Below are 26,592 nucleotides of genomic sequence, written 5' to 3'. Positions count from 1 at the left end.
CTTTCTGGTGGTTTATTGGAGATAAAGAGTCTCATGGACTTTCCTGCCCAGGCTGGCTTTGAAGCATGATCCTCAGATCTCAGCCTCTTGAGTACTAGGATTACAGGCGGGAGCCACCGGCATCTGGCAAAAAATCAAAATTGTAAAGTCTTGGCTGTACAAACACCACTTGCTCTGCTCAGTGTGCTGCTGGGTGCAGCAGCAGAGCACCTGCAATGTCTTCGGCAGGTCTATCCACTCAAAACAAACACAACACCAACTGGAGCATTAGCAGTTGTCACACCTTTTCCTGGAATATACTCAGAATCTTTTCCTTCATTTCCCCTTGGCCACAAACAAATCCCTATCAGCTTTTGATAATACATCACTTCTTGCTTCAGTGCCATCTTGAAAGGCTAAGCCATCCTGTTATTCTGTACATATCATTTTCAACCACCAAAAAAAAAAAAAAAAGAAAAAGAAAAAGAGAGAAAAGAAACAATACCATGTTCCTTCTCATTGTTTGAAGCTGACTGTGCATATGTATTCATTGCAGGTCACTGTGGCTTTGCATACTTTGCATATACCACAGCTTCCCCGCACTATTTCCCCAAGAGTACAGATAAAAATAAAATTGAATTCCTATCTTTTTGCCTAAATCTCCACTTCAGGAGTATAGTATTTCTGGTTTTAAACTTCTGTCAAGTGCAATCTGAATTTTCTGATATCCCTCAGAATTTCTCTGCTTCAGTTCATTAAGCTCTCAATTCTCGGAAACATACCTCTAAGCCTAGAATGCTCGGGAGCAGGTTTGGCAGACAAATGCGAAAGAACTGCTAAGGGTTGAAGTTTTAGAAAACAGGCAGCTAATTCCTGGGAAATTCCTGGAGGGAAGTCAGACTTCCAGACTGATGAAAATGAGCTCATTTCTCTCCCTTGTGCCTGGAACTCTGGAGGCTGTCAGCCATGTATTTCCTAGAACGAGGGAAGAACAGAGAAGTGGGTCCTGCTTCCTCTGACAGCTCATGGCAATGTTTTCCAAGCTGCCATTAATACATTTGTAATTATACAATATGTGGGGTTGAAATGTGCTGATACCAAGTATCGTCATTTTTAAATCACTATAATTACATCAACATGCTGAAGCCAATATGACATGGATAATCCATTGTTTAGCCACATTTATTTGCATCCAAAGGTGAAAGATTTTTTTAAAGGATAGACAATAGATAAAGATAAATAGATGATAGATAGATATAGATGGAAGGATTACAGATGGATAGACAAATGGACAGAAGATAGATGGATGTATAGATAGATATGTGGTTGATAGGCGATGGATGGATATATAGGTAGACAATAAATAGATGGCTGATTAGACAGACAGATGATAGATGGATAGATGGACAGAGGATGGATGTCTAGATAGGCATGTCAACTCAGCAACCTTTCTGTACAAAGCAGAGTTCGGTTTGTTTCCTGGAGACAAACTGAAAGATCAAGACAGAAACCTCACAGGGTCAGAAAATTTCAGTTGTTTTGTTTTGCAATAATGAGAATCTTGCAGGAAAGTGCTTGACACATAAAAAGTATAAAATAAGCATGTTAAAAAGAAAAACTCACTGCATAGCCCATGCAACAAAATTCAGCATGAGTTCCTTTTAGGTATACCTTTGCTCACCACTCCCAACCTAACAAGAAAAATACATCACTCCCTATCCCTAGACTATTTGTTTAAAAGCCAGAGGCAGCAGAACATTAGAGAAGAACAAATAAAATGCAACAGAAGATGAAGTTAGTGATTGCTCTATGGTTTTAGGCACATGCCACTAAAATTTTTTTATTACTTAAATTTCAAGTCCTGTTTTATCTCTCTAGTCTTAGATGACAGTTTACCATTTTATATATACATGTGTATATATATATATATATATACCATTTTATATATACGTGTGTGTGTGTATATATATATACATATATATACATATATATATATTCATATATATATATATGAAAGTTGCATTCAAAAAAGTACTTTCACAACGAGTTCCTGAGGTATTGTTTTGTTTTAATGTTCATTTCCATTTTTCCATTTGCTTTTCCTGGGGAAGTGATGGTAATTTACTTTTGCTCATTGCATGTATAATATCCATTAGCTTTGCTATCCTCTTGTGGAGCGATTAACAAATTCTAATGAGGAAAGCCTACTTGTTTGTTTTAAAAATCAAACATTCAGTTAATTTTCTAACTAATTCAGTTAACCTGATTAACATGATTAAAAAAGCAACTCAGCATACAAGAGATAAAAAGCAGAATTTTCAATTCTTTTTCTAGGCTGAAACATTTTTTTTCTGTCATTTCATATGTCTCAATAAAGCCATTAGAGAAAACCAATTTGTCATATCTGTCTCACAACATCTTTCCTCTGGCTATGATTTAAAATAGTAGAGATAAGAAGATTAGGGGGAAAAGAATCCATTATTTTTGTAGACTGGATGATTCAAGGTGCCTTTTGAACTCACAATGCTCTATGATTATAAAACTCCTTGTGTGCCCTTAACCTTGGGGAAATTCCAGTATGTCTGATTTGCAAATGTGTATCCTCGAGCCTGGAAGCAAAGCTCAACATGATGTCTCAAAAACTCAAAATTACTTCTGAGCACCAGATTTAAGCCAAAAAAAAAAAAAAAAAAAGCAAGCCCCATAAGTATGCTATACTGTTCTCTAACGCTTGTTTTTATATTGATGTAGAAACATTTTAAATTTCTCAAGAACGAACAAATTGGATCCTGTAGGAAACCTGGTGGCATTTTTCCCTAATCCCTTTTTATTGGTAGTTTTGTTCCTCACCACCAACAAGCTTCTAGTTCTCGTTGAACTCTTTAATAAATGTTGGAGAAAGTTTTCTTTAGTTCACCTCTGTCTGCTTATCCCCTTCCCCTAGGCAGCAGGGAGCTCACTTCTAGCTCTTTCAAGTACTATATTCCCAGAGTTCTCTGGTTCACCTCCTGTTCCACTGCCCTCTGTCCCTTCATGGCTCCATCTTCCTCTTCAACACTAATGATCTTCTCTCTACTTGTACCTGCATTTCCGCCTGTGTGTCAGCAACCAGATTTATTTTTTAGACAAGTTATTTTTTGAAAGCTAGTCTTCAAAATTCAAATGGGCAACATGACATACCCACTGACAGAGAAAAGAGAGTTGCCACAGTCATGGCTACTTATCTTCTTCCCAATTCTCTTGTAAATATACTCACCGAATATTTGTATTCAGACACTTGATCCTTGGGAGTGTACAGGAAAGTGTAACTGAGAAAGTATGCTCTTCCTTTATACCTTAATTTTCCTCATTTTTTTTTTTCAGGACACAATTGTGTCATTATCATACTCATCCTCATCTTCTTCTGATCTGTCCATTACAAACTCCTCCATCCTATTTAGTTCCCTCATCAATATGGAAACTGAGTTCTTTCCCATACCCCCAAACATCATTCCTGCAACATGCTGAGTGGCTGCTGTGTTCCCTCATACGGGAGGAGGGAGAATGATAATAAAATAATCGGTAAATGCTAAGGAGAAACAAAACAGAATTGCTAGAGAGTGATAGCCAAGAAGAAAGACAAAGGAAGAACCACATTAGGCAGTCCTAGAAAGGTCTGATTGAAGCAGTGACACTTGAAACTCGAATGGTGAAGAAGATCAGGGGTGTATGTGGGGCCTGCAGGGTGATCGTTGTGTCCTCTGCCTGCATTCCTGGAAATACCCTACTGCTGTCTCATACATGGTGTTTTCAGACTCAGGAGTGCCTGAATACCAAGTGGCCTTTGCACACAGTGTTTTTATTGCTTACTGGCAACAAAGATGGCATCTTAACACTGTGCATTTGACCTTCAAGGACTTAAAGAAGAATCAGCAATCCAAACCCAGTCTGCAACTTCAGCAGAACTATTCTTGCTGTCTTCTTAGTAGCATATACTAATTGAACATGGGAATTTCACTATGAAATGTCCAGACACAATGTTCTTTGACCGTTCATCCCTTCTACTACTTTCCTTACCTCTAGTCTCTCCTGCCTTCCCTCCCTCCCTTCTTTTCCTTCCCTTCCCCACCCAACTTTTTTACAGTTTTTAGTGAGATCCACTAGGCTATTTTCTTACACAGACATAATGTATTGATAATATTCACCACCCATCACATTGCTGTTCATCTGGTCTAACATGTCACTGTCCCTCATACACTCTTAAAAGTATTTGCTTCTAGAAAAAGAAAGAAAGAAAGAAAGAAACCCACATCCTCTGAAAAATAGTGTTCTCACATTAACTGATGAGTTACAGAAAAGCTGACTGTAGGCCAGGAGCGTCTGAGCTCAAATGCACTGCTTCTATTACAATCACACTCTCATCCTGGTTTTGTGGTACATTCACTCCTCCCCCACCGTGTCTCTGCGGTTCCTTATCTTTATTATGTTACACTTTCATTGCCCTTTGTGAAAGTGCTTTTATTTAAGGACTGAAACCTTCTGGAAATAGATGATGCATAAATCGTTCATCACAGCTGCTTTCTAGACAATCAGGAGGAACTTCCTCATTGCATGTCTAACGTGCTATCTCAGTCTTGATCTTACTCAACCTTTCTGACACCTGACATAACTCAGCTGTTCTTGCTTAAAATTCTCTCGCTTCCCAGTATTTTTTGGGAAGATTAAAAACATACATTAACAAAACTGGTTTAAAGACATTTCTATATGCTTAATTGCATGGCCTACTATTTCCTCAATTCTCTAACAATTCTTTCATTCTAGGTTATGTGTATAGGCACACATGTGTGTACATGTGTATGCACGCACATATTATTTCACTCCCCTTCATTTTTTTATACAATCTCAATTCAGATTAGCTCTATGGTTTTATTCTAAGTGCTCATTTTCCTCTCCATATTTTCCTTGGTGCTTTATGCTTTTTCTAGTACTATAAAAATCCTTTAAAATTTTATTTTGAGACCTAACCTCTTTCTCGGATTTGCATACTAGATTCCCTAATGCCATTTGTACCTTGGCATTAAAGTGAAAACTTGCAGCTCATTCATCCTCTCAATCATTAAGTCTCCTCTATAACATCTCTATCACGCGTGTATTGTGTGTGTGTGTGTGTAAATTCACTTTGCCACCTGCATCCCATCTCAGCTATGATATGAGTAGGCAGAATGAAACTTAACTGTCACCAACTTTATTCTAGATGCTGTAGAGCTTGGCTACCATAGCCCAGCTATACTTGCTGCTTCCTGGCAAATCAACTGATATCCCTGGGGCTTTTTAATTAACAGGATATTAAATGTCTATGAGAACCTTGATGGGCATGTCAAACTAGTTTCCCAAATGAACTTAATTTATTTCCCCCTTAATCTCTAAAATGTTAATTTTCTATGTTTTCATGGTATCTTTATTACCCAGACATACAGGCTTGAATTCTCCTCTTCAGCTCGAAGGCTCCTGTGTGTCTTCTACATCTCTCTGCTGACCAAGTTCTGGAGGATCTGAAAGGACTGTCTCCTCACAACATAGCCTTCCCATAGACTGGGCCCTGTGTTCTCTTTGACGTTTGGCTTGACTTTTCTCATCTGGACAGTTGAAACCCATTCCTATCTCCTCATCTCTCAATGCCTAGACCTGACAAATGGGTACTTCACCCAGTGGTCCCTCCTAGGTGGCTTTGATGGCATTTTTTTTCCTCATAGAGGGGAATCCAGCTTTTCACCTTGAGAGCAACACAAGGCTGCAGCTACCACCTTTCCAGGACCATCCTGCAATTTCCTGCACATTAAATGCTTTTGGAAAGTTGAACCACACAATATTTTCCTAGTTCTGTGCCTCTAAAAAATTAACAATTCAAAGAAAGTGTTTATATAGAAATATGAAGGAATAATTCTTCATATAATTCTAAATAACTCACTTTGAATGATAACTGTTAAATATCATATTGTTTGGAAACATTAACACTTGACTTTTCTTTCTCTATATACGTATCTTCTGAATATGTTTCGGAACACTTGGCAATTAAACAATACATTGAGATGATATCCTGACTGGAACATTAAACATCATAAAATTCTTCAAATAATCACACTCCTAAAACATGTCACTACTGTGCCCCAAAGATTTTTTGTGGAGATGAAAAGCTCTGCTTGCTTGAAAAATTCCATGACCAGGCCTTTATGTACAATTAAACTTTTATTTCGTTTGCTAATTTTTTCCAAACAAAAGAGATGCTTTTGTGTACCATTCTGTCTTAAGCTTGCTAATAGAATTTACAAGTTAAAAAAAGTATTCTGAGCCTGGAGTGGTGACACACACCTGTTATCCCAGAAGTTGTAGGATTCCAAGTTTGAGACAAGATGGGACAACCTTAGGGAAACTCTATCTCAAAAAAACAAAAAGATCGGGTATGATTCAACAGGCAGAGCATGCAACAAGGCCTTAGGTTTAATCCCCAGTTCTGCAGGAGGGCGGAGGGCTGGGGGAGAGCAGAATCATTTGTATGTCTTCCACCTGGACCAGTTGCCTTACCCAAACAAAAAACTATTCAGCAATGTCTTCATGAGGTTCAGGATCAAAATAATTAGAATTTAGGTTGTCGAATATCCTTACCACCAACAACATACTAAATGGTTTTGTTGTGGGATTCCGTTAAAAAATGAATTGTTATGGTGCGGTAGCCACCTTCCTCTCTGAAGTCATGCATGTCTTACTTTTTTTTCTACTGGCTGTCTGTAAGAAACAATGCATATCTTTTGCAAGACTCACAACTCACAACTCCATGCCTGCATCAAACTAGGATGCTAGAGGTTCCCCCAATAGAAGCTCCTGCTGTAACCTGTAATGGTCTGTCTAGTTTGTCCTAATTGGTGAAGTCCATCTATCAGGCCGGTGACCCACAAGCAAACCTACATCTTGCCCAGGCTCCTCTAATTTGGCAGCCAGTGATCCTCTGCCATGCTGCTACCTGCAGGGGACTGTAGCACCCAAGACACATGATCTGTCCCTTTCAATACGGACAAATATATCCTTGAGCCTGCCTGGAAAGTCTTTCTTTGCCTATCAAAATTCTACCTCCTTTTAAAAATATGAACAAAGCAAAGTCACAATCTCGAGGAAATTCTTGCCAGATTTTGGCCTGGCTAGATGACATTAATCTCAAGCATTTTATTTCTCTTCCAAAATGTACTAATTATAGAAAGTTACATATATGTATGTATGCATTCTTATCTATAAGCTTCTTGGGACTATGCTATCTATGTCTTCTTTAATTTTACTATTCCCAGGTATGAAGTAGGACTCTAACTACCCAATATATTAATTATGAATAAGGGGGTAGAAAAAAAAGAGGTTAAACTGATGAGTAGCTGATTGGAAGGAAACTTGGAAATCCAATCCATCACTCAGAATGTCAGATCCACACAGTCCATATTTACCAAAGCACTGAAAGCCATTGCTCTCTCCCCATTAGTTCTCTTGTCCCCAGTTTAACTTTTTCAGATTGTATTCTCTGAGCTCTCCTCTCAGGCACATAACCTCCTTTTCCTCTGAAATGTAACCAAGACTAAAACTCTCTTGGGGATAAATGGTCAGAGGCCAGCACACTAAGTGCCAATGTTGATTTTAGTCATAATCAGCAGCTTCAGTGAGTAAACTACTTGTGGTGATCCTTCTAAACCATAAATGCACATTCTCTGCAAAATAATCTCAGTGTCAATGGGCAGACAAGCGCACTTGTCACTCTCCCAAAATCTTAATAAATATTTTAGACATGACATCATCGCCCTACCCTGTTGCTCAATAAAACAAAGCTTCAAGTGTGTATTTGTTCACTGCTGTTACTTTGAAATACTATTGAAAGATCTCTCCATCATAAATACAACTGATTTTACATACAATAGGTACAGGAAAACTGTACCTATTTCAGTTTTGCTATACACTTTTGTCAATGTGTCTGAATTTTGGTTATCATCCTCTTAGAATATATTTTTGTTTATTTTAACTATTTCCCGTAGCTTATGTCAGGTCAAGAAGTGCTTCAGATTTTTTTTTCCTTCCCGGAATTAACATTTACTTAATGGAATTCTACCTCATGAAACCCCACTTGCATTACTCAGATGTTTCGTCAATGAAATTACTGAATTAATGGGAAAAAATTACCTTCTTAAGACAAGGAGGTCACATGAATTCTTGAAACTGGAGGCGGTTACATAATACAGGAGTTACATAATAATACTCCGAACAACATTACATTTGAAGATATGATGAGTTATTGGCTAGAAGTTTTGTTGTTGGAGTGCAGCCTTCCTTCTTTTTACCTTAATTTCCTTCCCACCTCACTCCGGGCGTCCTGTGTGCTCAAGCATGTGTCCTGACTTCTGAGCACGGGACTCCAATCACACAGTCTTCAAGTCATGTGTTTCCCTTTCATTCACAAATAAAAGGGGAAGTATATGGATTTGCATACCCCAACCCACAATCAATCATCTTTACAAGGTCTGAAACTGTGGACGTAATCCCAGTCCATGAGTGTGTATCTCTTCATTATTAAAGTTTATATATATATATATATATATATACATATACATGTATATAAAATATACATATATACATATATACATATATAAATATAAGTCTACCATTTACAATATAGGTGAATCTTTAAACACTGAATTTACTAAAGATAATGTCACCCAAAATCTGTCTCAGCAGTGGAAACTGAGATTATAGGACATGAATAGATGGAGAAAATTTGGGCTCCAGTAGTTTGATTCTAAATTGCCAAGATTGTTTACTCATAAACTAACATAGGTAGGACAACCAGGTCAGCTTCCCCTGGCTATCAGAAGAGAAGGAAAAAGCAGTTTAAAAACAAAATTGTCCCCATAGATTCAAACACTTGAGTTCTTGATACTAATTTCAGATAAAAGCTACGTAAAAATCCCCAAAAGATAGTAAACCATACTAAACATCAAATTTTCTTTTTTTTCCCCCTTCTTTTGGGGGGGGGGGAGGGGGGGTCCGATCATGGGCCTGAACTCTGGGCCTGGGCAGCTCCACTTCCGGCTTTTTTCTTTTTGCTTATGTGGTGCTGAGGAATCAAACCCAGGGCCTCAAGCATGCAAGGCAAGCACTCTACCACTGAGCCACCTTCCCAGCCCTAAACATCAAATTTTCTTTGAAGTGTTAGGTACACAGAAGAATGTATGTGCCTTCTTCACCAACTTACTTATTTAGAAACATTAAGGTTAGTAAGACAATGAATACTAATGAGGGGAAGGATCAAATACTGAGCTTTACTCAAACAGGTCAGGAAATATTAGCATTCCAGTTCACACTAGAATATGCAATATGCCAACCAGCTCACAATACAACGTTTGTAAGCTAGTTTATAAACTACACAGATCACTGTTTGGATTTATAGCACATCTACATCTTAGTGCCCTCATGAAAGAGGTCAGTCTTTCCTTTGCCTTTATGTTGTGGCTCTTGATCGAACTCAATTCACAGGTTACAAGGAAAATATGATTTGGCTATGCTGAGGAGAAACAGTTTATACACATTCCAAAATGTGTATAAATGTATAATAGTGTCACACCTCAAATTGGCACATATTTATTTACTAATAGGCAGTCAAGCAGATCACAAGCATGGTAAATTTTGTGGCCGACAGGAAGGTGTAGCTTATCCCCAGGTTTATTCATTCCTTGTATCAGTGTTTTTATTCTTATGTTTTAAATGTTTTATTGTTATTATAAAGGTGATGTACAGGATGGGTTGTCGTTACATAAGTCAGTAAAGAGTGTATTTCTTTTTGGACAATGTCACCCCTTCCGACGATCTCTCCCAGTTTTTCCCACCCATCCCCACCCACAAATTGTATAGTTCAATTTCAACAGTGTCCAGTGAGTACCATTGCTGCCTTTTTCACTCTTTGTCCCTCCATTTCTTTGTCTTCCCTTCAATATTTTTAAATACCATAAATAGGCAAATTAACTGTATACATGTTATATATTGCTAGGAAGGATGTCAATTCTTGATCATGTCTTATAAATGGTATCAAGTCTTGCTAGATTAAAAAATCTACCGGGGTTAAAATTAGAAATTATAGTGGTGAATCCAAAAAAGGTAATGCTGAGGATAGCTTTATTTCTCCCAAATTAAAAAAAAAAGTCTTAAAAGATTATTCTGGATTTTGGTCAATATACTATGTTACAAAAAGATTATTTTCAAAGATGACATTATTATAGCAGCAAGGTTAAACGTTGTAGTCCTCTTATATTTCACAGGATGTTGACCCCTAAGGCAGGAAGGGATGGCATATTCTTTTCTTTCTTCCTCCACTAGGCTAACATTTCAGAATATCTTGGATTGTATGAGTTGCTGTCACTGAAAGTAGCTTTTAAACAGGACGAGGAAGGCTCAGTATGGACAGGCATAGACATTTTCTTAAATGAGACAAAACTGTTGGACAGTCTCTCTATTTATGGCCTCATTATGAGATTTTTTACCTTTTTTTTTTTTTTTACCATGTTGCTGCTGTGGTGGGGGCTAAACCATCTAACAGCACAGTTACTTCCTGTTTTTCTTCTTACTTTGAGTCTTCTTTTAGCAGCCTAGATTTAAATATCTTTGTACCTACACATCAAGTCACAGCACCTGGAAAATAGTAGGTATTCCAAAATGTGTATAAATGTATAACTATTGTGTTAGACAAGGTAGTCAAAAATGAGTAGGGCAGGCATGAGCCTACTCAAGAGGCTGAAATCTACAGATCACAGTCCAAAGGCAGCCCAGGCAGCAGAGTGTGTGAGACTCTTATCTCCTGTTAACCAACAGAAAACTGAAAGTGGTGCTGTGGCTCAAAGGGTAAGCTTCGGGACAGTGCACATACCCTGAGTTCAAGCCCTATGACCAACAAAAAACAAACAAAAACATGGCTAAGACAAGAACATGGGGCACAACCTTTTAGTGATTTTATTAAAGAAAAATACTAGAAATAAATATCCCTTCAAGCACATATTATCTATACAATATTTCTTGTGTTCACTTATTTTTCTCCAGTATATGACTGACTACCTCCTTAGTGACTGTTAATATATTTAATATATATTCATGCATTTAATTTCCCAGCATTATAAGAGCACATACAATCTTATTTTTAGTTTTATAGAACTAAGGTTCAAAGATGTTCAAGCTATTTAAATCCTGCCAAATTATATTCTCTGCTTTTAAAAATCACTGTCAAGGGCAATTTTCCATATGTTTTTAAAAAATATCTATTATCTAAATTAAATAACATGGACTGCTACTGGTTATATATCAGATTTGGTTAACAATACTGAAAAAGTAGATGAATGAGGGATGCAGAACAGGGCTTGAGGTGCTGTAATTAATGCCAAAACGGATTCATAAAATCTCTAGATTATATAACCTTCCACAGTGCAACAAACAACAAGCCCCTACCTTTCATAGGGATTAAAAATAACATCAAGTGTTACCAATTTTCACAAAAGAGTTTTCACTGGGTTTAACTCACGGTACAGAGAAGACTTGAGGTAATCGAAGAAACGACATACACATCTGTTCATTTCATTTATGTCATAATTTACTCTGGGTTGTGTCTATTTTACTGGAAAACCACGGCTCTTGAATTATAACCTGTGTATTGCAATAACCAACCTGCAGTACAATGAAAAGCCAGTCGGCCCAATAGAAGGAAGTAAATATTTGCCTTGTGAGCCATGTTCATTGTCCACCATAAATTTATACTTATTGACACAGATTTAAAAGAAAAATCACGTCTACAAAGTTTAAGAAATTCAAAGAGATTAAAGATGTTAACGACTCATAGTAGACCTCTAGTTACAAAATACTTGCAGAATTTTGTGAAAAAGCCTACAGATCTAATCAAACAGTAGGAAAACAATTTAAATCCAGTTCTCGCAATGAGATTTTATTATCAACCACTGCTCTATACTTCTCACACAAGAACCTCCACTCATTACAAATTCTAGGTGCGCAAATTCCGAGTTACTGAGATTTTTCTGAAGTTGATACATTGAAAACTCTGATGCTTATGTAATTTTATACTCAGTAAGTACTTTAATATTTAAGAGACTTCATAGATTTTTCCAAGCTAAATTATTAAACTTTTGAAATTAAATTTGACATGTCATAAAATTTTAAAAATCAAAACCATGAGCTTTTAGGCCACTGAATCATGTAGAACATTATGATGCAAATGAAACTCATCAAATGCAGCAGACTGGGTTTGTAACAGAGAGAATATTAATGTCAGAAATATTGGATTCTCTTATATATTTAAATCTTACCTACCACTGAAAATTTGTGGTAGGATCTGATACCAACTTGCCATGATTTTTAAAATGAAACTTATTATCTGCCTCTGATGGAACATTTCCACTAGTGTCCAACAGAAGCTCCATCTACTCCCACCTTTCCAGTCAATTCCATTTATGTCAGGAAGTCTGGTTAACTTCTCCTACAATGCCCACCACTGAGAGAAACAATCCATAACAACCTGTGAGCGATCATGCACAAGTTCCTAGTGGTAAGGCGTTAGTTAGCTGTTTAGTGCCAGGCCCAGGCACCATGGCAGTGTTACCAACACCACATCGATCCTGTACTAGATCCAGCTCCAACCTTTCTGGTGTGGCCCCAGCAATGTCTATCATCTTTGCCATATGCAGTCCTTGCCCCTAAGTATTTTCTTTCCTTTTTTACTTTCCCTTTTAGAGGCTAATATTAGTCTCAAATAAACAAGCAAAATATATCTGAATGCCCATGGACACGTGGACAAAAAAAAAAAACTAAGATATCCTCAAAGGCAGAAAGATTATAAGCTTTCATGTTTACTAGCTTTCTTTGTAGCCAAAGAAATGGAAGTTTGAAAAGTATTCACTTCACATATGCATATCATGTTAGCAAAGATTTCTAAGGAGGTAATTTGTTGGTATATACTGTATGTTCTGTACCTCAAGCTTGAGGAGAAAACTACACTACAGATACATATATGTGTTATACATGTATATTTGTATACACACACACACATACTCACACACACACACAAAATCTACAAATAAGAATGGACATTATTTAAGAGAGGAAGATACTGGAAATAACATAAAAGTCCCCAAATGAAAGGATGGGTAATCAAATTAAGACATCCATAGCCATTCTGAAGTCATTAAATTGCATCAAAAATGGAGCAACAATAATGAAGTGATTAACTTTTTATTCTATACTGATAATAAGGCTTGAACTCAGGGCCCTGAGCACTGTCCCTTAGCTTTTTTGCTCAAGGTTAAAGCTCTACTACTTAAAAGTAGTAAAGCTGTGGCTTTACTTTGAGGTTTTTGGTAGTTAGTTGGAGATAAAGAGTATCATAGACTTTCCTACCCAGGATGGCTTTGAACTGTGATCCCAGATCTCAGCCTCCTTGGTAGCTAGGACTACAAGCATGAGCCTTCAGATCCTGGAAAAGTAATTAATTTTTAGAAAGGTAATTCTTTAAACAATGACATATCTATACACAAGGTGAACAAATGGTACAGTGCTTCAGGCACTGTGACAACTGCTAAGTACTCAGTATACCTGAGGTACTGTGTTCAGTACTGCATCACATCTAGACTTAACATCATCTAAGGAGGTATATCTTAATTCTCATTATATATCCAAGGAAACAGAGGCTAAGGGCAGGTATCATAGCAACAAAGCAATTGAATGGAAGAGCCAGTACATATAGTCAGCTTAACCAAAATTCCAAACAAAATTCCTATTCATCATAACTGGGTCTGTCACAGGTCATTTTTACTGCCTGTTTCATGTTTTTCTGTCCTCTAGTGAATCTGAAATAAGCAACATCGTTTTAAAATTTGGATACAAATCGATACAATGTGACAGTTCTATTGAACTACATTGCTTCTCCATTGAGATTCTCACTCTGGAAAGATGGAGGTGACATTGAGGTTCTTTAGGAATTCAAACCTGCCTCTCAGTTACTGCCTTGAGCATTCTTTTAAAATGGCAACTGTGATCAACAAAAATTTTCTTCCTGAGCTGCACAATTCTACAAAGCTTATTCATTAAAAAAAATATCCTTCTTTCATACCTGTCGTTTATCAGCTACCAGGCTAGATGCTGACACCGTAAGAGGAATAACAGTCTAAGCGAGTGTTGGGAAAGTCAAGAAAGTAGCATTGGAGAAGAAGTAGGGATGGGGGCGGGAGAGGAAGGGGAGGAAAGGTAGGAATATCCATAGATATATCATCAGACGTTCCATTGCAGTGAAAGATTACGGCAAAGGATTTGCGTTATTTCTTAAGCTTTTCAAAGCTTGTATGACTGAGGATCCAAGCTCCTACAAGAATGCCAGACAATTTTAAGCCTCTGAGAGGAATGCCTACCTGTACTCTACAGTAACTGGATGAAATAAAATGCTTTAATACCACATAGCATTAGTCTCATCCACCGGGTACACAGTGGTGCTGACATTTCTGAGTAGTGCAGTATCTTCACTGTTTGCTAGGTAAGAGTTGGGCCATCAGGATTCCCAGCAGAAGTGAAGCTGAGTGGATTCCTGCCCCTGTTGGTTCCATCCTTCCATGTCCATGCTACCTTTGCTCTTCCAGAAAAGGCCATTATTTCAGCAAATGGATTTCTAACAGGAAGTCCATTATCTTTCTAACAGTCGATTAACACATAAATTCTTTCTCACTCTTTAGGAGTCAATCAAAATTGTTATCAACTATGATGCAGACAATTCACTTCGGTTACTTAGCTGTTGTAGTAAGGCCAAATCGATAAGAATGCTTATTTGTTTTGCTTTGTTCTTCAAAATTTCTGGCCCTAGTGGTAGGACATGTGAAGGGAAGGTGGCTAGTTATTTACTTGTTGGTGGGATTAACAATGAACTTAGGTTTTCAAATGATGGATTCAAAAAGGCGATGAAGGCCCTTGGAGAAGATGCTCCAAAGCAAACCTACGTAAGAAACAAAAGCTGTCTGTATTAGCGTTGCCCAGGGGCAGCCAAGGAACTCACTGTTCATCCCTTAACACCTTGAGGACCACAGTGAAAACTGGGGGAAATGGACACCTTCCGTTGTTGGTCATGAACGACGGCTTGCTTTATCTTTCAGAGTAGTTTCAGAGTGAGCACCCTCTGGCTGACGTCAGGTACCCGGGCCAAGGGGAATCATCTTGCTTCATGAATGATGCCATCTGAGCTTTTCACAACAGCGTGCACTTGGTTTCCTCATCCACAGGAACGGAACACATTCTCCCATGGTTGCCTTCAGACAGGTAGTCTTGCAGATTAAATAGCGAATAAATAAAACCCACACTCCCACGAGCGTGCTAATTACTGTTTTAGTTCATCCTAACAAGGAGAAATCACCAACGTCACCGCAGAAGGTCAGACTTCTCTCTGTTCGCTTGAGTTAATGAGTGCAAATGATCTTCTGATTAGTTATTGGGGAATAACTAGTACTACAAAAGACTTCAGAATCAAAGACCACGCACTTTAAAGGGTTTCCTAGTTGGCCAGATCATTACAATGAATACAGTTGGTGTCTGGCAGCTATGAATCTAGAAGACAAACATCATTCTCCATGACAGGAGTGAAAAACAATCACGTCTCATTTCACCAATTAAGTTGCTATTCAGAAGGGTTCATCGCCGGATGGCCAGCTTGTATGAACGTCAGGAAGGCAGGGGGAAATGCCTCGGAAGCGCTTCGCCTTCCCGGGGAGCTACACTACCCTTGCTTATGGCAAAAATCACAACTACGAAGCTTTCCAAGTTCCGGGGCCAAGCCTCGTTCTTCAAGAAGGGCTATTAAAGCGAGAGTGGGCGAGGCTCAGTCAAAGACACGCGGAGAGGAGCCGGGGTCGGGCAGGACCGGCCCAGGTGAGCCAGCGTCCCGGGCCCGGGCCGAGTCTCCAAGGACGGGCGGGGCGGGCGGGCAGGTGGGCATCGTTTGGGCCCCAGCACCCCCGGCTGGGTCTCCAGGAGCTCAGGAGCCCCGGAGGCCGGTGCAACCCTGCCCCGGGGCGCGCCCGGCCGCCTCCTCCGCCCCCCCCCAGCCCCGGCTCCCCGCCCGCCGCTTCCCAAGCCAGCCGGGTGCCTCCGCCATCCTCCATCAGCCCTCCGACATTGTTCAACCGAGACAGGGACGCGGGGAGAAGAGGAGGAACCGGGCCGGCCGGGAGCCGGCACTGCCGCAGCCCCGGGAGACGGAGCGGAGGAGGGACGGGGGAGGGGGAGGGTCCGGCTGGGAAGCCCGGGTCCCCCCCCCCGCCCCGCCGATCGTCCCCACAACCCTCGATCGCCCACGGCCGCGAGGTGGGCGTTCCTCGTCCTCGCACCCCCGGCCGAGCCCGGCACCCGCACACCTAGCTTGTGTCAGTTATTTATTTAATTTCTCCCGGGCGGACGGGTGGGGTGGGAACAAAAGAGACCCTGCGCCCTTGCACACGCGCGCCCACACGGGCACACGCATGCACACACACGCGCGCACAGGTTTCTGCCCCGGCTGCTCCGGGCACCCCCTCCCCTGCTCCCGCACCCCGTCCACCTGAGCGGCGCCTTCCCCAAAGGAAATGGGAAGGAAAAACAATTCGGTCCGAGGCGAGGGGCGGGCGCGAAGACCCCCGTCCGGAGCACGCACTGCACCCTGGGGTCTCCAACGACCCACCGACCCGACCGGCCGGAGCCTCCCACCCCGGGGCCCCTCGGCCGGACCCCCGAGGGCGCTGCGCTCCGGGCGGGCTGCATGCGTGCGCGCGCGCGCGCGCGGGGACGCGGCGGCGGTCGCCCAGGACCCCAGCCCAGCCCCTCGGCCGAGCCGGGGCGCCGAGCAGCCCCCTCCCGCCCCGGCCCCGGCCCAGGCTCCGACGCGGGATTCAACTTCCCGGAGCACAGCGGGCGAGACCCCCGCGCGGCGCCCCCCCCCCGCACCCGGGCGCCGGGGGTCGCGCGCTCCGCCCGCCCTCCGCCCTCCCCCACACCTGGAACACACAGACCCATCCACCCCGGCAAAGCAGACATGTTGATGTCATTTACTTCAGCACCGCTGGCGTTCGCGGCCACGTCCTACCGGGTCGCCTGGAGGGGTGGGCGAAGCGCGCGGACGGCCCGCAGGGCGGCGCGGGGCTGGGCTGGGCTGCGGGGTCCTCTAGCGGAGCCGGCTGGCTGCCATCAATCCGCCCAACTTCAGTACCCGGCGGGCGAGGCGAGGCGAGGAGAGGCAGGGATGCGGTGCGAGGGGCGGGGCGGGGGAGGGGGAGGAGGCCGGGGTGGGCGGGGAGGGAGCCAGAGCCGCTCGGCAGCGCGCATGCGCGCCTCGCGGGCGGGCGGGCGGGCGGGCGCAGCCCCTCGCCCCGCGCGGCCGGAGGTGCAGCTTGTCTCCCCGGCGGGCGGGCGGGCGGGCGGGCGCGCGGCCGCGTGAGTCAGCGCCCCGCCCCCGCCCCGCGCCCGCAGCCCAGGCCGGTGGCGGATGGGGGGCGGGTAGGGGAAGCCCTGGAGAGGCTGGGGCGCCAGGTTCCCGCAGCTCGGCCCGCCCGTCCAGGTTCTGCCCCACCCCACCCCACCCCCGGGGCTGGAGCGGCGGGCGCTCCCGCGCGGGTCGGCGGGGCTCGGGACCGGCCGCCGAAAGCCATTCCCCAGCCTGCGGGGTTCCGCGGAGACAGACGACAGGGAAGCAAGTTCTGGCTGAAGGAAGGACTTTAGCGCGAGTCCTTTACCCCCAGCTGAGGAAGGACCCCGTCCCCGCGCGGGCTCGCGGGCCTGCACGGGTGGGCGCCGGTCTTGCGGGACCCGGGACCCCCGGGCCAGAGCTGGGTGGAGGGAAGCCTCCGCCCGCAGGGAAAGTCAGCGTGCACCTTGCACCGTGGAGCACCCTCCGGGGACGGCTCGGCGGCTGTCACGTCCGCGAAGCGCTCTGCTCCGCGGCGGGAGCCTTCGTTTCTAGGCAGCCCCGGAGGGAAGTTGCATCTCTGCTGATCCCCAGGAAGGGTTTGAGAGGGGGAGGAAGAGCGGATGCCTTCCCTGTTCACTCCCGCATCTGTGGGAAGAGGCGCGCCTGGCTGAGGGAATGGGGAGCTTCTTGTCTTACACCTCATCGCCACCGCTTGCCCACCTGGATGGCTTCACCTTGCATAGCTGCTCATGTAGGCAAGCAAACAGTTCAGTCTACTCCGCACACCGCATCCAGCTCTGCCCCCAACACCGCAACCACCACGTACCCAACGCCCCTCCAAGCATGAGAAGTATGTCCCAGGCTGCTCCAGTGCGCTCAGAGCCGCTGCTGCTCTGCAGACTCTGCTCTACTGGGTCTGAAACGCGAAATAAATACAGAAATTGAGAGTACAGTTTAGAAACTTATAGCAGGTTGACATTGCTGTGGCATCTAAAGCGTATTAGTCACTTGTAGCTGACCTTTTATTTTTAAAGTACTTCTCTCCCCCTCCCCTCATTTTTTTTGTATGTGTCAGTACTGGGGCTTGAACTCAGAGCCTGAGCACTGTCCCTTAGCATTCACTCAAAGCTAGCACTCTACCACGTGAGCCACCACCTTCACTTCTGGTTTGGGGGATGATTAATTGGAGATAGTCTCTCCCTTTTCTGCCTGGGCTGTCTCCAAACCATGATCCTCAGATATCAGCCTCCTGAGTAGCTAGTTCTTGTAGGTGTGAGCCACCAGTGCCTGGACATGGTAATTTGGTTTTCGTTGACATTTATCGGTTGCTTAAGCCAAGTACTGGGTGGCTTGTGAGATACACATTTACTTCTCACAGTAATAGAGGCTTGGGAGCCTCAGGTCAGGATTTAGGCAGATTGCGTACTTGAAGAGGATCCATTCTGGATGGTGGATTGCTATCTTTCCATCTGTGTCCTCACGGGATGGACGGAAGCAAGGAAACTCATCGGTATGGTTATAAAGGCATTAATCTTATTCATGAGACTTTACTCACTGGACTGAATCTCCTTCAAGACACCATCTCTTACTACCATTACTTTGGGAATTAGGTGTTTAACATATGAATCTGTGGGAGAGAAAAGCACTCATTCCGCTCTTATGAATTGGTTCACCATGTATAATAGATACAAATCCTTCTCCAAAAATACTTTGGGCAACAATGAATCCTATGTAACTCCAGATTTGTATCTTCAGCCTTGGAGCTCTTTGCTGTCCTGAACTACCATTACTCGAAGAAGCATTATTGTAATTAGTACTTATTGAATGTTTATTTCCTTCTGGTACCGACCTGAATTTTTCCCATATATTTCTTATTCTCTCTTCAAAACAACCCTACAAGGTAGATACTATTATTATCATATTTAACAGGCATCTCAGAAGCAGATCTCCGGATATCCACCCCCTCCAAACCTGTTTCCTCCCCGAATTGTTCTACTGAATTATTCAGTCCAAAAAATGTAGAAGTCATCCTTGTTTTGTCTCTTTTCTTTCATCCTCACATTCTGTTAATTAACAAATCCTCTGTTTTTCACTTTTAAAATATATCCCCAATTCCTTTATTTATCCTTTATTCTTTCTCCATTGCTATAATCATTATCCAAGACTCTGGACACTCAAATGTCTCCTTGTTTCTAACCACCATAATGTTGAAACACATACTCCAAACACCAACTGCATAAGCTTCTAAAAGCAGTAAGATCTTGTCATGGGTTTGCTTGAAATTGTCCGTGGGCTTTCATTGCACTTTACATCCTATAACCTTTACTATAGCTTAAAAGGCTCTATGATTCCCCATCCTCATTTGCTTATACTGTGCTCTCATAGGGAGTAGCTACGTGTATTCCAGCCACATAGTCCTAGTTGTATCACTTCAATGGATCCAGTACTGGAAGCCCGCTGCATTTTCTGCCTTTAGATCTTTATGTAGCAGGTCTCTCTCATATCATGCAGGTATTTGTCATATATCACCTTCTCCAAAACGCCTGGTAAAACCATCCATCTAGTCTGTGCCAATGAGCTAGACAGTTGTCTTATTTTCTTTGAAACAACTTTCGCTATCTGAATAAGCTTGCTACTAACTTTTTGATCTCATCAGCATAAATTATATCAGGAGCTTTGTCCTTACTTTCCATTATTTCATCTCTGGTGCCCAGAATAAGATTTGGGATAAAGTACACACAATAAATATTTATTGAATATGTGAATGATTGATAAATATGTCCATCTATTTCTTTCTGTCTGTATCTGTCTCTGTCTCTCTCTGTCTGTCTCCCCCCAACCCCATGGTTACTCTTCTTGGATCCTAACTGGTGCCTATTAAATCTGTCTGTGTTTTATCTGCCCAGTCTATCAAAGATGGCCACAGAAAGTTGTTTATGCTTAAATACAGGCAAGGGTAGGGTTCAGCTAAAACTTCAACAAAAAATATAGTAGTTTTAAAAAGAGAGTCTTGCATCTGTGAACTTTCTTAAATGTTTCTGGTGGCTGAGCACGTTTTTGCACATATGACTAATGGTGGCTATGCCACCATTCATTTCCTTGCAAAAGCCAAATATAAGCTCTTTGTAACTTTCTTGAATGGTAGTGACTTTTTTAGTGTAATCCCTTGTATGGTACTAGAATCTTCAGTGATGCTGTTCTGAGAACTGAATGTGCTGCCTGCCAGCTGAGAGATTACTGGGTAGAACCAACCATACCTGTAGTAAACTTCACCTTGAGTCTGTTGTGATATATGTATGTATGTATATGTGAATATGTATATTTGTGTGTGTATTAGGAAATATAGCAGCGTTGGCATCATGGTGATTGATTCAGTTTAATATACTTTATTAATATCTACTATATCATTATTGTATCTATTTGCACCTCATTATATCTTTTAGCTTTTTTCCTGCAAAAGGGGTTTAAATGTTATATACAATTTTTTCCTTTGTCTCAGAAATGAATTTCTGTTCATTTTGGCAATATGGCTCCCTTCTCTACTCTTGATACAGGATTCAGAACCTATTGAACTCACAGTTATGAAACAGCTATGTGACAACAATGAAAAGCAGATTTGAGCATTTGCAGGTCATAATGAATGTGTTTTTCAAGTATAGAAAGTCTGGATGCAACATTATGGGTAAAATACCTTCCTTCATAGCAAGATGGATCGATTTACAGACAAGTTGTTCGCAGGCAAGGTACTGGAAAGAACAGAATCAGAATAGTTATAGTATATTTCCTTATAGTTAGGGGTAATCCTCGTTTGGATCACAGGAATCTACCTCAAAAAATCTACTTCAAAAGTTACTCCCAGAAGAAAACATGTAGTAGCACCACATTTAATTATCTTCTCTTGCATACTCATTTGTTTATTCATTTATTATTATTATTATTATTATTATTATTATTATTATTATTATTATTATTATTATTTGTGCCAGTCCTGGGGCTTGAACTCAGGGCCTGGGTACCGTCCCTGAGCTTTTGTGTTCAAGGCTAGTGCTCTACTACTTGAGTCACAGCTCTACTTCCAGCTTTTTGATGGTTAAGTAGAAATAAGCATCTCATAAGTTTTCCTGCCCAGGCTGGCTTTGAATCATGATCCTCAAATCTCAGCCTCCTGAGTAGCTAGAATTACAGGCATAGCTACCAGTGCCTAGCCCCCGTTTCTTTGAAAGCAAGTTTAATTCTTAAAAAGCAGAAGTAAAAGAATGAAATTGAGACCATCTTTGACATTAAGCAAGAAAGATCATAACTATTAGCAATGTCTGATATGTTGTTAGTACATTTGCCTAGGATTTGAAATCTATATGATTTGAATATACACCAATCCCAGGTTGACTTTATATAAATGAGTTCACTTGGCAAATACAGAGCATGTTGCCAGCATCTGATTGGCATCTGGTGAGGACCTTTTTGCTGCATGTGGCATCACATGACATGACAGAACAGGTATGCTGGGCTAGGAAATTGGCTCAGTGGTAGAGTGCTTGCCTTGCAGGCATGAGGCCCTGGGTTCGATTCCTTAGCACCACATAAGCAGAAAAAATCCAGAAGTGGTGCTGTGGCTCAGTGGTAGAGTGCTAGCCTTGAGCTGAAGAGCTGAGGGATAGCGCCCAGAGTTCAGGCCCCACAACTGACAAAAAAAGAACAGGTATGCTAACTTAAGTCTCTTTTCCTCATCTTATGACTTCATGCAATCCAAATACCACATAAATTTGGAACTTATATTTTCAACACATGAAATTTTGGTGGGCATATCCAAACTGAAGCAGGGGAAATGGTAAAAAATGGAGTTAAAAGGGAAAAGGAAGGTACTTATAGGCTTCCTTGTAGCTGATGATGTTTGCTTTTACTCTGGGTGAACTGGAAATATATCAGAGGATGTTGACAGGGACAGGCATGAAGATAAGCCATAAGGAACAAGAAGATATCCACCAAGCATGATATAATATGAATTGCTAAACATCAATAAGAGGCATCCATTTAGTTGAAAATGAGGCAGAATGTGAGAACAGGATCACTGTTGCACTGCACTGTGAACAGAGAGGGGAAGAAAGACAAACACTACAACAATCAACTGGGTGAAGGCTGTAGATGTCAAGGCCTAGAAGCATGGCAGAGCAAGTGTTCAAGAATGCTGGCAGTCGTCTCAAGGTATAACTCCGAAGACGGGCTTACCGTTGGCATGTGTGCTGCAAAAGAACTTGAGAAATCAAGAATGACTCCAGTAGTTTTAGTATTTTGCAGGAACTTTCCTTTAATAATGATGTGCTCTACTTCCTGCTCCCAGAGCCCTCTGATCCCTGCAGCTGAGACCAATAAATTACTATAAACAGGCTTATCCAACTGTCCCTGCAGGACCCCTGGTGCAAAGAGCAAGAGGAATTCCAGACAGGAAGTCCAGAGAGGCTGCAGGCTGTGTGTGCAGCCTGTTGGCTTAGCATTTGTCGAGCAGACGTCACTCTGGCCTTGCATGCTGACTTTCGGAGCCTTCTACGGATGCCATGGAGGGGTCTTGGGTTCTTTATCCTACCAAATAAACAATCTAAAGAAGCAGGAAAGGTGGGAAGATAAGCAACATTTATTTGAAAGTGGGAGTGATGTACCAGGGAAAGTGAATATGACCTCTTGGCTACTAGTGAGCTGGTACAAGTCCCCATGGGGGACTCCTGGCCAGGAAAGCTTCCTTCATGCCATATGAGGTCTTTTCTACCCGCTTTCCTTCCCAGGCAAGGAGAAGGCAGAGGAGGATAGTATAGACTTGTCCATACAAGAGAGAAAGAAGTGGGGCTTGGGAAATGGGTAGCCCATGGGGTCTCCCTTTTATATCCCTTTGGAATGAGTCTCAGCGGTCCTGTCACCTGATTGGGTCACTATCTTACCCCAGGGGATGGGCACCTGCCCCCTGGGGTCTGCTCCAGGGTGTTTAGGGATGCTGCCTCCATCAAGACCACCATCTCTGTCTTCCAGCATCCTTAGGATGAGGAAGGGCATTGTCTCCCCCTGCTCTTCTCTCTGTATCTGCGTAGACTTTCCCTTTCTGCCTTCTCCCCCACTGTTTCATACCTCTGAACATCCACACGTATGGTCTGGGGTAGGAGTGCCAGCTACTATGCCAGTCTTTAAATGACATAAGGAGCCTTGCCTGCTGCTTCATTCCAACCTCCTTGCTACCCACTACCTGCCTTCCTGGTTTTCCATCTATTTCTATAGCCAAACCCATTGCCAAGGTATCTGTTACCTGTGGACACACTTCAGTGAAGCTGACAACTTGCTTCTCTGGTCTGAGAACTTTTTCCATTCCCCTTGGCCACCATTTGTTAAATCCTGGAAGCTTTTCTCATATGTTCAGGCTATGTTAATTCTTATGGATTTATTTTCTCTCTTAAGGATCCATCCATTCCCCTCTGAATTATTGCATACAACCTAAACTTTGCTAAACCCAGGTGTGAGTCACCTACAGTGAATAGGCTGTATCTCAAATTCTGTATCTCTAATTTTGAGGCTGGAGACAAAACTTATAACATTAAATAACTAATGTTATATAAATGAGTTACATCTACAGTGAACTGCGATAGGTACAGGTGATGTTTAATTACCTCCTCAAAGCAGAGGCCTGTTGTAGCTACCCAAAGTTCGTCGTCTGTTTTATAGCCTAGGATTGAAGAGATCTGCCTGAGGCTGGAATCTGAGTTTGGTTCTCTCACTATGGGCTTCCATTGACAATTTAATTTATCTCTTGGAAGTAGTAACTAGACACCTTACAGGGTTAGTGTCGGGACTCGATAAGTTACTCTCACAAAGTACTTTTTCATACTTTCTAACACATACAAAGAGCATGGCTATGCATTTTATACTTCCACTACTATGTTTATCTCCTTCCAATCTGAATGTGGGAAACAGAAGCACAGGAAGAGAATACATGTTATGAGGGAAACTTCTGACCCCAGAGATGACCATCTGGGTATCTCATGATCCTAGACATATGATTAGTTAGTAAGTGCTTATTTATTTGAGCTTCTCACTCATAAGCCTTTTCTTTTGTGGGCCAGAGCACAGCACCTTCTGTGGTATTGTGTATGGAGAGGTAACCAATAAATATTTGTTGACTAATGGTGATAAAAGAATGGCAAGGTTCTTGGTGTTGGTGCCAGTAGAACTGCATTTTAAAGAAGGAATTCAGTAGACATTGGAGGAACAGGACTGTTTTTGTCAGCAATAGTGTGGGCAGAACAGCCCTTTGGACAGCTAGGATCATCAGTACTGAGCCTATGAGGTCCATGAGATTATGAACTTTGAAAGGTGGTCAGGAGCTAGATCAAAGTGACTTTTGTTTTGGACCTTTTTCTGGAAGGCTATGAAGTAGGACATTAGAGTATTTTCATGATCTAGGTCTTACTTCCTCTTTTCAGACTTTTCCCCTGGCAGTTTTGTTCCGACAGTGCTGATGTATTTGTGCCTTACCTCTCCCTCCCCTTCTGGTCACATTCCTGTATCATCGCCAGGCTTTCTTTCCTTATGTTGTCGCCAGTGCTTGAAATATCTCCCTTCCTATATCACCAACACCCTTTTTCTCTTGGCTATCCATTTCTCACACTTCAGGCCAGCGCCTGCTTTTTCCAGAGTCTTTCTGAGTTCTATAACTCAGCCAGTCATGAAAGTTGGTAATCAATTTATCATTGACACAACATTCAATGTGTTAAACATTGGGGTGAGTAACCTGTGTCTATAATTTAGCCTATTTGCTCAACAAGCCTATGAAGAAGGCTACTGTTATCTTTTAGAATATATACCTCTATAAAATTATTACACATTTTGCAGATGTGCAGAGTAAACAATAAATGACCAAGGCATAAAGAACGGCTGAGCTGTAACACATGAACTTAAGCAGTACATTATGCAGAGGTGGGATTTTGTGGTCCTTCTTGTGTATGTATAAACAGATGTCCATAAACATCACACACATGTGTGCAACCTTTCATTTTAGCAATCTCTGTTGACACAGTTTTCTTTTTTCCATATTCCAATTTTAGAACTTTCTGTGTCAAGTCTCCTTTCTCTTCTCCTTGATGATATTTTGGAAAGATCCCATAATTATCTGGTCACTTTCCATAATTAAACAGATCCCAGTACAGTTTAACATTCTAGTTTATTTTTTCCAAGGCATTTGTTCTTCACATTGCAGGACAGGCTTTCTTGGCTGAAGGGACTTGGAATGAAGAAGACAGGGCACAGACTGCTCTGTCATTCCCTCCCCACTTCCCCAGCTCCACTGGGTCAGAGGGAGCCGAGGAAGGAGAGATGTGGAGGAAAGGGCAAACCTTTCTTTAACTAGTCTTGGGCCCAGTTCTTGTTGGCTGTGCTCTGGAGGAGGGCTGGTATTTCCATGGGCATCGCAGGAGTGCAGATACTGGCCAGGGGAGGGAGCATGTGGCTCCACAAAGGACAGGATCCAGGTCTTTGATAATGGACATGCAGTTGCTGCTCCAATACAAGACCCATTCCTGTTACTGGGGTCTTTCCACAGACTCCTGTGCCTGGGATTTCCTCACTGAGTGGACAATTATTTTGGCTAGGACTCTGGTAAGTTGGCTCAGACATGGGTAAGTTTCATGCTGCCAAGATCATCAGGAGAAAGTCAAGTGACCTTACCGTCCAGGAGAAAGTCACGTGACCTTACCGTCTCAAAGAATGCATAATGTAGCATGCTCTTCTGTCACCCCTAACTCTCTACCTTGCCAGCCACATAACCGTTAGTGAATGTGAAAGCCATGCTGATCTTGGAGCACAAACCTTAATCTATTCTTTTGGTCTTTTAGAAAGTGTTTAGAGCTAGGCACTTCCTTGTGGTTCACACCTGTAATCCTAGCTACTCAGGAGACTGAGGTCTGGGGATCACAGAAGCCAGCCCAGGCAGAAAGTCCATGAGACTCTTATCTTCAGCTAACCAGGAAAAAGCTGAAAGTGGAGTTGTGACTCAAGTGGTGGAGCACCAGCCTTGAGGAAAAAAAAAAGAAAATCTCAGGGACAGTGCCTAGGCCCTGAGTTCAAGCACCAGCACACACACACACACACACACACACACACACATACAC

The 26,592-nt window shown here is 42.4% G+C and overlaps 1 protein-coding gene across 3 annotated transcripts in view; it reads right to left on the bottom strand.

The window, feature by feature from the left end:
* The window catches only part of Rgs17 (regulator of G protein signaling 17), an 83,642-nt gene extending 66,399 nt beyond the window's left edge, over positions 1 to 17,243 (bottom strand). Inside the window, exon 1 of one of the 3 annotated variants that reach the window (XM_070011025.1) lies at positions 17,095 to 17,243. The gene's annotated coding sequence lies outside the window, so the exon portion shown is untranslated. The remainder of the gene's footprint in view (positions 1 to 17,094) is intronic. The other 2 variants (XM_070011023.1, XM_070011024.1) reach the window with 2 other exon arrangements.
* Between the last annotated feature and the right edge of the window lie 9,349 nt (positions 17,244 to 26,592).

This window comes from Dipodomys merriami, unplaced genomic scaffold (assembly GCF_024711535.1).
Source record: "Dipodomys merriami isolate MVZ:Mamm:240054 unplaced genomic scaffold, mDipMer1.0.p SCAF_8, whole genome shotgun sequence".
In the NCBI taxonomy this organism is placed as follows: Eukaryota; Metazoa; Chordata; class Mammalia; order Rodentia; family Heteromyidae; genus Dipodomys; species Dipodomys merriami.
Note: the sequence above shows the minus strand (reverse complement) of the source record. Positions and strands in the feature narration are given on the sequence as shown.